The sequence below is a fragment of the Somniosus microcephalus genome, chromosome 9 (assembly GCF_052327205.1).
Source record: "Somniosus microcephalus isolate GS21.2 chromosome 9, FLI_Smic_1.0, whole genome shotgun sequence".
Classification (NCBI taxonomy): Eukaryota; Metazoa; Chordata; class Chondrichthyes; order Squaliformes; family Somniosidae; genus Somniosus; species Somniosus microcephalus.
This window is the reverse complement of record NC_140995.1, coordinates 100,877,290-100,893,184: the sequence shown is the minus strand read 5'-3', so window position 1 is coordinate 100,893,184 and position 15,895 is coordinate 100,877,290. Positions and strand designations below refer to the sequence as shown.

Here is a 15,895-nt window from a genome sequence, read left to right as displayed (position 1 = left end):
TTTACATGGCTATGGGGAAAGAGCTGGGGATGGGACTAATTGGGTAGCTCAACCAAAGAGCTGGTACAGACGCAATGGGCTGAATGGCATCCTTCTGTCCTGTATCATTCTATGATCCTGAAGTATTAGATTTTGGGGAAAGTGAAGTTGCAGCTCCTCCCACATCTGGTAAATGGGTGAGAGAATTTGGGCATATTTCCTACATTACAACAATGACTACATTTCAAAAATTGGCTGTAAACGCTTTGGGACGTCCCGAGGTTATGAAGGTGCTATATAAATGCAATTCTTTTTCTTTCATATAAGGTAAAACTGAGAAAGAAAGCAGGGGGGAACTTGTTACTGGTTATTATTGAATTCACTGTTCTATATGCAGCACTGTGTTTAGAGCTTTATCTTGAATTTGAAGATTTTTAGTTGGTGTTTATATAGGTCTTCAAAATTGGCATCAACATAGCGATGTAATTTTCTTTTTGTCATGCCAAGACTGCTTTCTTGGGCTTGCTTCTGTATGCTCGGACTATTAAACCAATGCAGAATGACAGATGCAGATTTCCTCCCACCTCTTTCTCCCCCCCCCCCCCCCCCCCCCAAAAAAAAAAGTTTAGAAAAGGGACAAATTTGTCAAATTTATAAAACAGAAGATTCGTGTTTGGTGAAAATATTAAGCCATTGAAGACTGAAAAGTGACAGTTTGTTGGATACAGCACAGACGGAGATCATTCAGCCCATTGTGCCTGTGCTGGCTCTTGAAAGAGCTATCCAATTAGGCCCACTCCCCTCTTCTTTTCCCCAGAACCCAGCAATTTTTTCCTTTTCAAGTATTTATCCAATTCCCTTTTGAAAGTTATTGGTGAATCTGCTTCCACCACCCTTTCAGGCAGTGCATTCCAAATCATAACTCGCTGCATAAAAGAATTGTTTCCTCATGTCGCCTCTGGTTCTTTTGCCAATTAACTGTCCCAATCTGTGCCTCCTGATTACTGAGCTTTTTGCCACTGGAAACAGTTTCTCCTTATTTACTCTCTCAAAACCGCAGATGATTTTGAACAACTATCAAATCTCCCCTTAACCTTCTCTACTCTAAGAACAACCCCAGTTTCTCTAGTCTGTCCACATAACTTGAGTGTGCAGGCAGAGAGGGAATGTGTGACTGTCAAGACAGAAGAGGAGGACCAGGCAGGTAGCACAGGAGTCCCCTGAGCCCATCTCGCTCACCAACCAGTATTCGGTGCTGAGTATTGGTGAGGGCAATGGTTCCTCTGGGGAGTGCAGCCAGAGCCAAATCCACAGCACCATGGAAGGCTCAGCTGAACAGGCGGGAGGGGGGGGACGAGGTGAGGGAGAGCAATAGTGATAGGGGATTCAATAGTTAGGGGAGCACACAGGCGTTTCTGCGGCTGCAGACGTGACTCCAGGATGGTATATTGCCTCCCTGGTTCCAGGGCCAAGGATACCACTGGCTGCAGGGCATTCTGAGGGGGGAGGGTGAACAGCCAGAGGTCGTGGTCCATATCGGTACCAACGACATAGGAAGAGGAATGAGGTCCTGCAGGCAGAGTTTAGGGAGCTAGGAAAGAGGTTACAAAACAGGACCTCAAAGGTAGTAATCTCTGGATTGCCTGGCACTTACTTGGGCACTTACAGTATAACTGTAGCCACTACCTTGATGGAACTCAATTTCAGGTTATTATAAATCATAGTCTCTGTAGTGACTTTTTGTCTAGTCAGATAAATCTGTTTGTCTGCTTTTTCTGTACTTCAGAGATGGAATAAAATGGAAAAAAACATGACACCAGACATATTATCCAGGTAGTACAAAGGAGGAGCTAGAATTTCTACCAGAGAGATCAGTACTGTACTGCCAGTCCAAACCAGCCTGAAACTGTTCCAATTTAGAGTAAGGAACAACTGAAATAATTGTGAAGTGAGGACCTGGTGATCAGACCAGTCAGGAGAATGCTTGGCAGATCAGCTGATGAAAAGGGAAAACACCGTTCTAGATCTGGAACTGATGTGCTTTTAGACTGCCACTCAAAAGAGCACCGTTGAGAGGTCAGCTGGTGGGGGAATCAACATTGGGCTAAAAATTTGGTTGCGTAGTGCCCATTTGTTTGGGCGCTATGGGTGCTGTTTTGGGTCGAAAATGGCGTCCGAGCAGTGCGCATATACTTCTGGTGCAGGCCGCGCCGGATGTCATTTTGGTGAGGACGTTGGCATCGGCACTGGGAGCATGCGAAATAAGTCTCCAGAGTACGCAGATCATGACGTTGACGTCAGCACTGCCATTTTCGACCTCCATGCTGGAGCTCACGCCCTCTCTTAACCTCCCACAACTGAACATGTGTTCAGCAGCAGGAAGGATGCTCCCACCAGCACTACTTAGAGGGATCATTACCTACTTACAGGTTAGTTGCTGATTGATTTCTACTAGTTGTTGCTGAGTTTGTAGAAGTGTTTAGTGCTTTCTAGACTTCTTTAAAGTTGCCTAAATCCTGCAAGGAGTGGTGTGGCACGTGCTCAAGGACTTGGTACTGACTTGCACAGTGTCTGGTCAGACCAGTTGCTCCCAGACATGGGCGCAGTAGTTTGTATCCCCCTTGGCCTGCAGCATGATGGGGAGAACGAGCAGGGCCACAGAAAGCAGGACAAGCTGCTAGAAGAGGCAGGAGGGGGAGAAGGGCTCTCAGCAGGAAGCCATATCCATCCAGGGTTTTCAGGGAGCAATTCTCCTACCTCAACCTCAGCGAGGGACAGTGCATGTGACCAACATTCCCTATGGCCACGCAGCTCTCTGCTGGTCCCGCGTAGTCCGGGACAGGCTTTTTCAATGTTAAGTTATGCGCAAAATTGGGAATGGGCCATGCACCCAAAAAAAGTAAAAGGGAATATTGCATGCGACGTCTCCATTTTACTAAGGAGGTGCTCACTGAAATCTGCCACCTGCTGCAGGTCTCCTGCAGCCTCAGTCCACGGTGAGGATGGCATTGCCAGTGGCTTTAAAGGTGACCGTGGCCTTGAACATCTTTGCGTCGGGCTCTTTGAAAGCTGGCACAGGTGACATCTGTAACATCTCCCAGTTCGCCGTCCACTCCTGTATAAGGGAGGTGAGTGAGGCTCTGTATACAAAAACAGCTGAATACATTTATTCTCTCTTGCCAGTGAGAAGCAGGCAGAGCGAGCATGCGGCTTCGCCACGATTGTAGGCTTTTCCATGATGCAGGGTGCCATTGACTGCGCACTTGTTGCTTTGCGGACGCCGTATCTCAATTCGGAGATGTACCTTAATCTGAAGGGATTCCACTCCCTCAATATCCAGCTGGTGTGTGATCATACTCAGCGCATCATGCACGTCAATGCTCAGTATCCTGGCAGCAGCCATGATACCTTCATTCTGCGGTAGTCCACTGTACCATCGGCATTTTTGCCACCACGACAAACCAGAGGGTGGCTACTGGGCAACAAGGGCTATCCGCTGACCACCTGGCTCGTGACTCCACTGTGCAACCACACGTAGGCAGCATGCATACAGTGAAAGCCATGCTGCCACACAGTATCTGATAGAGCAGACCATTGGCATCATTAAACAATGCTTCTGCTGCCTGGAAGAGGAGGAGGAGGAATGGAGGAGGCCATGCAGATAGCCCCTTTCTGCCCGGGCTGTCTGTGAATGACTCCTCTGACTGTGGTACCAGTGAACGCAACCCCAATTCCACATTCACCAATAGTCCCACACCTTACTTTCCCTCTGTTACTGACCATCACAGTGTCCTCTTGGCTACAATGAAAACCACCACAAAACTAACATTCCAAATGAATTTTATGAATCAAACCATTATAATATTTTATTCAAAAGTCAACTAATCATCCTTGTGCATTCCCTTAGTGCCTGTCTTCCGTGTGCCTTTGCTGTTCTAGTGTTCCTACGCAGTGCTACCCCAGTGGCTGTAGCATAGCTGGTGGAAGACTGCTGACTTTCAGTAGGGGAGACTGCAGCTGGCCTTGCAGGAAGACTTCTAGCAGCTCTGGGTCGAGAAGGCCTGGCTTCAGACTACCACCTCGGCATGGGCAGCAGCTGACGGGCAGCAGCTGACTGGCTGACAGGCAGCAGCAAGAGCATTGGTGGAGTGGCAGTAGTGGGATGATGAATGCTGTCGACCTGAGAAAAGACAGCAAGCTTGTCCTCCATGCAGCCACTGCCACTCACCCGGGCTGGCGCCTTAGTAATCTGCTGGAGTACGGACTGCTGTGACATCCTCCAAGCCCCTTTCAACAGTGGGAACCCCATCCATGATGGCAGTAAGCTGAGGTTGCAGGACTTCAGTCTGAGCTTCCATTGCAGCACTCAGACGTTGGGTGGCTTCTGCTTGTGCTGCAGTGGAAGCTGAGGCATCGGCCATCAGACGCATGATGGTTGGATCCACAAGTGCGCTAATGGATCTTCCCACCCCTTCCACGCTGGAAAGGATGGGCTCCAAGCTCTTCGCAAAGCTCTGTGCAAGGTTGGAGCTGGACTCCTCCATGCTCCTTGACATTGCATTCAGGGTTTCTGGCATGTTTGCCAATGCACCATTTTGTTATGCATGCCCATCAACTTTGTTCTGTAGGCCACCCCATCAAAGTTCTCATCTGAGTCCTATGCACCAGAACATTTGTGCAACCTCGCCCTCCGGGCAGCTGGCACCTGCACTACCCTTTTCCCCCTACCCTGGCTGTAGCCCACTTGTGCCCAGTGACTCACCACATACAAAATCCGCCTCTAAGCTACCCTCAAGTCGGTGCAGTGCCAGTATCTGAGACGGTGGCTGCGAGTGTGAAATCGAGTGATTGTGTTTCTTCTTCATCATCACTCTCCTCTTTCTCTTGCACCACTGTCTGGCCAGTTTGGATTTCTTGTATCTCTGAAATGAGAAAGGCACAGGGGTAGGCGGGTGAGGGAAAGCAAGAGGTGCATGCTTAGACCATATGCAGCTTGTAATTTTCTCCAATTAAATATTGGGAAGACCGAAGCCATTGTTTTTGGTCCCCGCCAGAAACTCCGAACCTAGCCACTGATTCCATCCCTCTCCCTAACATCTGTCTGAGGCTGAACCACATTGTTCGCAACCTTGGTGTCATATTTGACCCTGAAATGAGCTTCCGACTACATATCTGCAGCATAACAAAGACCGCCTACTTCCACCTCCGTAACATCGTCCGTCTACGCCCTTGCCTCAGCTCATCCGCTGCTGTAACCCTCATCCATGCCTTTGTTACCTCTGGACTTGACAATTCCAACGTACTCCTGGGTGGAATGTGGGAGGCCAGCCTACATAAGCTTGTCATCCAAATCTCGGCTGCCTGTGTCCTAACTTGCACCAAGTCCAGTTTGCCCGTCTCCCCTGTGCTCGTTGACCTACATTGGCTCCCAGTTAAGCAGCACCTCCATTTCAAAATTCTCATCCTTGTTTTCAAATCCCTTCATGGCCTCGCCCCTTCTATCTCTCTAATCTCCTTCAGCCACAAACCCCCGAGATATCTGCGCTCCTCTAATTCTGCCCCTTTGAGCATCCCTGATTATAATCGCTCAACCTTTGGTGGCCGTGCCTTCCGTTGCCTAGGCCCTAAGCTCTGGAATTCCCTGCCTAAACCTCTCCACTTCGCTTTCCTCCTTTTAAGACGCTCCTTAAAACCACCTACTTTGACCAAGCTTGCCCTAATTTATCCTTGTGGCTCAGTGTCAAATTTTTTGTCTTAAAGTACTCCTGTGCAGCACCTTGGGACATTTTACTATGTTAAAGGTGCTATATAAATGCAAGTTGTTGTCGTTGACTGATTTCACTGAACAAGTTAGATAGTTAGATGTGCAATGAAAGAGCAGGATGGCAAAGAGATGAGCATGACGCGTTCTTTATTTTCACTATAAATAAAATATTTTTGTGAATAATTGAGTCTAAACTTTAGGGTATTGTCATTTTTAAAATTCATGTTTTTCCTTTTACAGAAGTGGGAGAAGGCATTGTCAGCATTTGAGGAAGCCCTGGGGAAGGGAGTGCTGGATGCTGTACTGGCGGGTACCATTAGGGTGTAGCTGCACTAGGATATCAGTGGGAGTATTGTATGTGCTTTCATTGCTTTGAAAAGTGCTGGAAGAGGGTTCCATTTAATCTGGCTCCCTGCTATAGCCAAGAACCTAGATTTTCTGACAGTAGTTTTGGGATCCAGTCATGGTAGAAGAGTGGCAATGGCAGAGGAAGGAGGGATGTCAGTGGCAAGGAGGAGGGACTTTAAAATGTCACTGCTGGGGTAGCCTGTATTATTTAAAATAGATGTTGCTGGATATTTTAAATGATACAGGCTTCCCTGGGTCGCTACTGGGGAAACCTTTTAAGAAATCTTTCCTGCCATTATGCTTTGATCACACTCTGACACTGTTTCTGCCCCCTCCACCACCGCAGTGACAGTGCTCAGGGCTGTTGCTTGGAACCAGTTTAAATTTCCTCATGGTGGTTATGAATTGTGGCAAGTCCCTCAGTACACAGGTGGTGGTTTGGCATCCACTTAGTCGGTAGTGGGGGGGCAGGCAGCTTTGGCTTGGTTGGATATGCTGGGTCGGAGGAAGAATGGAACAGCATCTGTGATAGGTGACATAGAGCATCAGGCCACTGGCATGCTGAGATGTCCAAGGCAGATGATCCTATCTTAAAGATGGAGCTGGGAAGTCTCAGTTAAGTATGCAACAGCATCACCTATCTTGGAAAAAGAAAAAAGAACTGCATTTATGTAGCGCCTTTCATGACCTCAGGATGTCCCAAAGCGCTTTACGACCAATAAAGTACTTCTGAAGTGTAGTCACTGTTGTCATGTAGGAACCACGGCAGCCAATTTGTGCACAACAATCTCCCACAAACAACAATGTGATAATGACCAGATAATCTGTTTTAGTGATTTTGATTGAGGGATTAATATTGGCCAGGACACTGGGAATAACTCCCCAGCTCTTCTGCGAAGTAGTGCAATGGGAACTTTTAAGAGAGTTTTCTAGATCAGTATGTCAAGGAACCTATGAGGGAATTGGCTATTTTAGATCTAGTACTGTGCAGTGAGACAGAGTTAATGAATAAGCGTAAAGGAGCCTCTGGGGAGCAGTGATCATAATATGATAGAATTTTATGTAGATTTTGAGAGTGATTTAGTTAAGTCCAAAACTAGGGTCCTAAGGTAGGTTGGGAAACTAGATTAAAAGATATGACAGTAGAAAAGCAATGGAAAACATTTACAGAAATAATTAATAATTTGCAAGGAATATATATTCCCTTAAGGAATAATACTACCATGGGAAAAATGGTCCAACCGTGGCTAACATGCGAAATTAAAGATAGTATTCTATTAAAGGAAGAGTCTAAAAATGTTGCCAAAAAGAGTAGTAAGCCTGAGGATTTGGAGGATTTTAGCATTCACCAAAGGAGGACCAAGAAATTGATGAAAGGGAAAATAGAATGAGAGGAAACTAGCGAGGGACATAAACAGGTTGTAAAAGCTTCTATAGGTATGTAAAAAGGAAAAGATTAGTGAAAGAAAACGTGGGTCCCTTACAGGCTGAGACAGGAGAAATTAGAATGGGGAATAAGGAAATGGCAGAGAAATTAAACAATTACTTTGTGTCTGTCTTCACGGGAGAAGTCTCAAAAAACCTCCCAGAAATAGTGGAGAACCAAGGGTCCAGGGAGAATGAGAAACTGAAAGAAATTAGTATTAGTAATTGTGGTAAACCACTTTGTATTCCACTGTGTACATGCCTGTACATGTCTCGGCTGACTCCTCCCACGAGTCCAGGTATAAAGGTGACTGCTCCACCGTCCCTCTGTATTCTGGACCGGTCGACCACTCGAGGCACACCTTCATTCTCTTGTTAATAAAAGCCTGTTAATTACTCGCTTAATCTCAGTCTTTTGAGTTATTGATAGCGCATCAATTTTATTAACAAGATTTTTATAATGGAGAAGATCCTCACACCAGCATGCCTGGACTTAGATCATCAGGAGGCGGACTCATCCACCAAGTTTACTCACTGGCTTAGGTGTTTTGAAAAATTTCTGATCGCCTCCGCTGAAACGGTCAAATCGGACGAGGACAAACTGGACGTCCTGACCTCCAAAGTGAACCACCGAGTGTACTCGGTCATCCAGGACGCGACCTCGTACGCGGATGCTATCAAGCTCCTCAAGGACCAGTACACGCGCCCAGTGAACGAGGTGTACGCTAGGCACCTCCTGGGGAGTCGTAAACAACAACCTGGGGAATCGACCGAGGAATACCTTCAGGCACTGTCTGTGCTTGGCCGGGCCTGTGGTTGTAAGGATGTAAAGGCCGCCGTGTACACAGAGGAACTTATCCGGGACGCTTTTGTAGCGGGCCACAGGTCCAATTACACCCGACAGCGACTGTTGGAGCAGAGTGACCTCGATCTCAACAAGGCCTCTGAACTCGCACTATCATTGGACGCAACCTACCGGGGCATGGACGCCGCCTACTCTGCACCGTGGACGCCGCGGGGAACGACAGCCTGGGACACGGTAGGACCGTCTCATAGCGCCGTGCCATCCCAGCAACGGCCCAACTACCGCAGCAGTGTCCCAAGGCCAGACAGCAGTGCCCCAAGGCCAGAAATGCTACTTCTGTGGCCAGGCCAAACACCCCAGAGCGCGCTGCCCGGCGAAAAATGCGATCTGCTCGGGCTGCGGGAAGAAAGGACACTACGCTAGCGTCTGCAGGGCCAAAGCCACCCCGAACCCCAGCAGCGCCGCGTGCGGGCCGCCATCTTGGGCCTCCCCAGCCATGTGCGAACCACCGGAACAGCAGCCATTTTGGACGCCCCCAGCCACATGGGAATCATGGATGCCGTCTTCTTGGACGACAGCCGGGACGCAGCAGGCCCCCAACACCGCCTCATCTGCTACCCGCAGCGACACACCGACCCCTACGCTGGCCTCCGTGACGCTGGACCAAGCGAGACCGCACCAGCTGGCCCGGTCCACAATGGACATTAAGGTAAATGGTCACGAAACAATCTGCCTTTTTGACTCTGGGAGCACGGAGAGCTTCATCCACCCCGACACGGTGCGGCGTTGCTCTCTCCCAGTCCTGCCTGCGCACCAGCGGATTTCAATGGCCTCCGAGTCCCAGTCGGCGGACATTGGCGGCTACTGCATGGTGACACTCGTAGTAGACGGGACTGTGTATGATAATTTTAAACTTCTGGTCCTGCCCCACCTCTGCGCTGCCGTTCTACTGGGGTTAGATTTTCAGTGCCACCTTAAAAGTGTTACGATGGCGTACGGTGGACCCCTCCCCCCACTCACAGTCCGCAGCCAGCAGCTTCCAAATTGCCCGCCGCGCACCAGGTGCAACCTCTCCACACTCAGTCACCCCCCCCCCCCCCCCCACTGTTTGCTAACCTCACCCCCGACTGTAAGCCCATCGCCACAAAGAGCAGGTGATACAGTGCCGGGGACAGGGTTTTCATTAAAACCGAAGTGGAGCGGCTCCTGAAGGAGGGGATTATTGAGGGCAGCACCAGCCCCTGGCGAGCCCAGGTTGTGGTCGTTAAGACCGGCGAGAAGCAGCGCCTGGTCATTGACTACAGCCAGACAATAAATCGCTACACCCTGCTGGACGCTTACCCACTCCCCCGTATAGCTGATATGGTCAACCAGATCGCGCAGTACCGCGTCTTCTCGACCATTGACCTGAAATCAGCGTACCACCAGCTCCCTAACCGCCCTGAGGACCGCCAGTATACTGCCTTTGAGGCAAACGGCCGCCTCTATCACTTCCTTAGGGTCCCTTTGGCGTCACCAACGGGGTCTCCGTCTTCCAAAGGGAGATGGACTGGATGGTCGATCAAAATGCGTTGCAGGCCACCTTCCCATATCTGGACAATGTGACCATCTGCGGCCATGACTTGCAGGACCATGACGCAAACCTCGAAAAATTCCTCTGCACCGCCAAACTCCTCAACCTGACGTATAACAAGGAGAAGTGCATATTCCGCACAACCCGCCTCGCCATCCTTGGCTGTGTTGTGGAACACGGCGTCATCGGTCCCGACCCCGACCGGATGCGTCCCCTTATGGAGCTCCCACTGCCTCAAGGCCCTGAAGAGGTGCCTAGGGTTTTTCTCTTATTACGCCCAGTGGGTCCCCTACTATGCGGACAAGGCCCGTCCGCTGATCAAGCCCACCTCTTTTCCCGTGACGGCAGAGGCCCACTTAGCCTTCCACCGTATCAAGGAAGACATTGCCAAAGCCACCATGCACGCAGTGGACGAATCCATCCCCTTCCAGGTGGAAAGGGACGCGTCCGACTTTGCCCTGGCCGCTACCCTTAATCAGGCAGGGAGACCCGTGACCGCCTTTTCACGAACCCTCCAGGGCCCGGAGACCAGACACTCCGCTGTTGAGAAGGAGGCCCAGGCTATTGTGGAGGCTGTGCGCCATTGGAGGCACTACCTGGCCGGAAAACGATTTACCCTGCTCACTGACCAGCGTTCAGTTGCTTTCATGTTTAACGACAAGCAGAGGGGCAAAATCAAAAATGACAAGATCTTGAGGTGGAGAATCGAACTTTCCACCTACAATTACGAGATCTTGTACCGGCCCGGGAAGCTCGATGAACCCCCGGATGCTCTATCGCGTGGCACCTGCGCCAGCGCGCAGATCGATAGACTGCGGGCCCTCCACAATGACCTCTGCCACCCGGGGGTCACCAGGTTCTTCCACTTCATCAAGGCCCGCAACCTGCCTTACTCCATTGAGGAGGTCAGGACCATGACCAGGAACTGCCAAGTCTGCGCTGAGTGCAAACCGCGCTTTTATCGACCAGACAGGGCTCGCCTGATAAAAGCTACGAGCGCCTGAGCATTGATTTTAAAGGGCCTCTCCCCTCCTCTGACCGCAATGTGTACTTCCTCAACATTATTGATGAGTACTCCCGTTTCCCGTTCGCCATCCCCTGCTCGGACATGACCAGTGCCACGGTCATTAAATGTCTGAACGACCTCTTCACCCTGTTCGGTTTCCCCAGCTATATCCATAGCGACCGGGGCTAATCGTTTATGAGCGACGAACTCCGTCAGTACCTGCTCGCTAGGGGTATTGCCACAAGCAGGACCACCAGTTACAACCCCCGGGGGAACGGACAGGTGGAAAGAGAGAATGCGACAGTTTGGAAGGCCGCCCTGCTAGCCTTAAAGTCTAGGGGCCTTCCGACCTCCCGCTGGCAGGATGTGCTCCCCGATGCGCTCCACTCTATTCGGTCACTGCTCTGCACTGCCACTAACGCCACCCCTCATGAGAAAATGTTTGTCTTCCCAAGGAAGTCCACATCGGGGACATCGCTACCGCCATGGCTGACGTCCCCAGGGCCGGTCCTACTGAGAAGACACGTGAGGACCCATAAAACGGACCCCCTGGTCGAAAGGGTCGACCTCCTCCACGCCAACCCCCAGTATGCTTACATTGCGTACCCGGACGGGCGGGAGGACACAGTGTCCATACGAGACCTCGCACCCTCGGGGGCCGCAGTAACCCACTACCACCCACCCCCCCCCCCCCCATGACCCGATACCCAGCCCCAGCAGACGGCGGGCCTGGGCCCTGCGACTCGCTCGACACCTACGAGGACTACACACCAGTGCCCCAGCCTACGCGGGACTCGACGCCGGAAGCTTCACTACCCCTGCCGTCGCTACGTCGATCACAGCGGCAGACAAGACCTCCGGAGAGACTCCAATACACTAACTTTTAATGCACTTCACCCCGCCGGACTCATTGTTAAACAAGGGGTGAATGTGGTAAACCACTGTTTGTATTCCACTGTGTACATGCCTGTACATGTCTCGGCTGACTCCTCCCACGAGTCCAGGTATAAAGGTGACTGCTCCACAGTCCCTCTGTATTCTGGACCGGTCGACCACTCGAGGCACACCTTCATTCTCTTGTTAATAAAAGCCTGTTAATTACTTGCTTAATCTCAGACTTTTGAGTTATTGATAGCGCATCAGTAATAAAAAAAGTACTGGAGAAATTAATGGGACTGAAAGCCGATAAATCCCCTGGACCTGATGGCCTACATCCTAGGGTTTTAAAAGAGGTGGCTTTAGAGATATTGGATACATTGGTTGTTAACTTCCAAAATTCCATAGATTCTAGAACAGTTCCCGCAGATTGGAAGGTAGCAAATGCAGCCCCACTATTTAAGAAAGGAGGGAGAGAGAAAATGGGGAGCTACAGACCAGTTAACCTGACATCAGTTGTAGGGAAAATGCTAGAATCTATGATTAAGGATGTGGTAACAGGGCACTTAGAAAATAATAATAGGAATGGGCAGAGTCAACATGGATTTATGAAAGGGAAATCATGTTTGACAAATCTGTTAGTTTTTTGAGGTTGTAACTCGCAGAATAAATAAGGGGGAGCCAGTGGATGTGGTGTATTTGGATTTTCAGAAGGCATTCGATAAAGTGCCATACAAGAGGTTATTAAACAAAATTAGGACTCGTGAGATTGGGGGTAATATACTAGCATGGATTGAGGATTAGTTAATGGACAGAAAACGGAGAGTAGGAATAAATGGGTTATTTTCGGGTTGACAGGCTGTAACTAGTGGGGTACCGCAAGGATCAGTGCTTGGGCCTCAGCTATTCACAATCTATATCAATGATTTGGATGAGGGGACCAAATGTAATATATCCAAGTTTGCTGATGATACAAAGCTAGGTGGGAATGTAAGTTGTGAGTTGAGTGCAAAGAGGCTTCAAGGGATATAGACAGGCTAAGTGAGTGGGCAAGAACATGTCAAATGGAATATAATGTGGAGAAATATGCAGTTAACCACTTTGGTAGGAAAAATAGAAAAGCAGAGTATTTTTTAAATGGTGAGAGATTGGGAAATGTTGGTGTTCAGAGGGAGCTGGGTGTCCTTGTACACGAATCACTGAAAGTTAACATGCAGGTACAGCAAGCAATTAGGAAAGCAAATGGTATGTTGGCCTTTATTACAAGAGGATTTGAGTATAAGAGTAAATACGTTTTACTGCAATTATACAGGGCCCTGATGAGACCACACCTGGAGTATTGTGTACAGTTTTGGTCTCCTTACCTAAGGAAGGATATACTTGCCATAGAGGGAGTGCAACGAAGGTTCGCCAGATTGATTCCTGGGGTGGGGAGATTGTCCTATGAGGAGAGATTGAGTAGACTAGGCCTATATTCTCTGGAGTTTAGAAGAATGAGAGGTGATCTCATTGAAACATACAAAATTCTTACAGGGCTTGACAGGGTAAATACAGGGAGGATATTTCCCCTGGCTGGGGAGTCTACAACCAGAGGTCACAGTCTCAGAATAAGGGGTTGGCCATTTAGGACTGAGATGAGGAGGAATTCAAAGGGTGGTGAATCTTTGGAATTCTCTACTCCCAGAGGCCTGTGGAGGCTCAGCCGTTGAGTATATTCAAGACAGCGATCGATAAATATTTGGATATTAAGGGAATCTAGGGATATGGGGATAGTGCAGGAAAGTGGAGATGAGCTAGATCAGCCATGATCTTATTGAATGGCAGAGCAGGCTCGAGGGGCCGAATGGCCTACTCCTGCTCCTATTCCTTATGTTCTTATGTCCACCTGAGAGAGCAGACGTTGCCTCAGTTTAACGTTTCATCCGAAAGACGGCAATCTGACTCTAGCACTCCCTCGGTAGTGCACGGGAGTGTCGGCTTAGATTTTTGTGCTCCAGTCTCTGGAGTGGGACTTGAACCCTCAGCCTGTCTACTTGGAGGATTTAATCGGAAGTAAGTAAAATGAATAGGCAAGTTCAATTGTGACAGAAACATCTGGCCATTTCAGTCACAACAGAAAGTGTTATAGGAGGTAAGTATGACACAGGAAGCATATATCTTTATTTATATATATATAAATGAGTTTGTCTTTCTGTGTGTATGCGCGCGGTAAACTCAAAAGTTATAGAGCATACCTACACATCTGTTATATCAAAAGAAAGCTTATGATTAGGGGAGTGTCATAGGCGTGTTTATTTTTTGATCATACAAAAATTGTTCGGACAGTGCACAAAAAACAGACAAAATCCGCTCATTTCACCGCGTGCATACACATAGACAGACAGACAGACAAAAACTCATTTTTATTTTATATATATATCTATAGATATATCATATAGATTTGTACTTTTTTCTTAACATGGGCTCAAAAAAACGTTGCACACTTGGACGCAGCACTTCTGCACGCCGAGATAAGGCTCGGAGAGCTGCTGAAACTGAGGAGCAGAGACAGGCTCGCCTTCAGGCTAACCAGGCCAGAAATGCTGCTGCTAGATCAGCTGAGACTCCTCAACAATCTGAGTGACATAAAGCTGCCAACAGAGCCAGAATGGCAACTGCCAGAGCCTATGCGTGCGGTAAACTCAAAAGTTATAGAGCGTACCTACACATCTGTTATATCAAAAGAAAGCTTATGATTAGGGGAGTGTCATAGGTGTGTTTTTTTTGGTCAGACAAAAATTGTTCACAGTGTACAAAAAACGGACAAAATCCGCTCATTTTACCGCGCACGGACACACAGACAGACAAACTCATTTATTTATATATATATAAATAAATTATTTGTACATTTTTCCTAACAACATGGGCTCCAAAAAACGTGGCAGACTTGGACGCAGCACTTCTGCACGCCGAGATAAGGCTCGGAGAGCTGAAACTGATGAGCAGAGACAGGCTCGCCTTCAGGCTAACCAGGACAGAAATGCTGCTGCTAGATCAGCTGAGACTCCTCAACAATCTGAGGGATGTAAAGCTGCCAACAGAGCCAGAATGGCAACTGCCAGAGCCTCAGACTCCTGACCAGACTCGGGCATGGCAAGCTGTTGACCAGGCGAGACATACCCAAGCCAGAGCCTCCGAGACTCCTGACCAGACTCAGGCACGTCGTCAGGCCAACGCTATATGCATGGCCATTGCCAGAGTTGACATTTGGAATCATTGGCACACAGCAGCCTTCTCCTATGAACCCACCATCAATTATGAAGCAGACCCCACAGTCATCATTGGCAGGATGACCATCATTTGCTCTCACTGTGGCGCTCTGAAGTGGGAGGGGGAAATTGATGGGATATGCTGCAATGGAGGAAAGGTGAAACTTCCACCACTACCAGCTCCACCTGAACCCCTACACTCACTTCTGTTGGGCAGAGCTCCAGCTTCAAGACAATTACCCATATCAGGAAGTACAACTGTTTCGCAATGACCTCTTTTGGTGCAAACAGAGTGCGTGAATCAGGATTTTGCCCAACTTTTAAAGTTCATGGACAGGTGTACCATACAGCTGGCTCCCTACTTCCTCTACCAAACGAAAGACCTCAGTTTCTTCAAATCTTCTACTTGGGTGATGACGAGGAGCAAGCCAATCGCCGCAGGGAAGCTGCTGTTCACCCCGCACAACAACACCAAATCAAGCTTCGAACTTTGCTTGGGTTACAGGAGATGCTTCATCAGCAAAACCCATATATAAAGAGTTTCAAAACAGCCATCGAAAAAACAACAAATGAAGACCTCAAAGTTGTCATCAAAGTTGACAAGACTCCTGCAGGTGAACATGAGCGACGCTTCAATGCTCCGACCACCAATGAAGTAGCCATTGTCATTGTGGGCCAAGAATTTGAACAACGGGACATTGTCTTGCATATGAGAGGTGGTCCACTTAAAAGAATTTCTGAGCTACACAGGTCATATGATCCTATGCAATACCCGCTTTTGTTTTGCCATGGGGGAAGATGGATACGATGCCTATAACAAGACCCCATATGTTGACCCCAAAACTGGTGTGCCACCTACAGCCCAAAGACA

The 15,895-nt window shown here is 48.8% G+C and overlaps 1 protein-coding gene across 16 annotated transcripts in view; it reads left to right on the top strand.

Annotated features, from left to right (window-relative positions):
* agbl5 (AGBL carboxypeptidase 5) overlaps positions 1-15,895 on the top strand; it is a 264,564-nt gene that overhangs the window by 24,354 nt on the left and 224,315 nt on the right. The window lies entirely within an intron of this gene.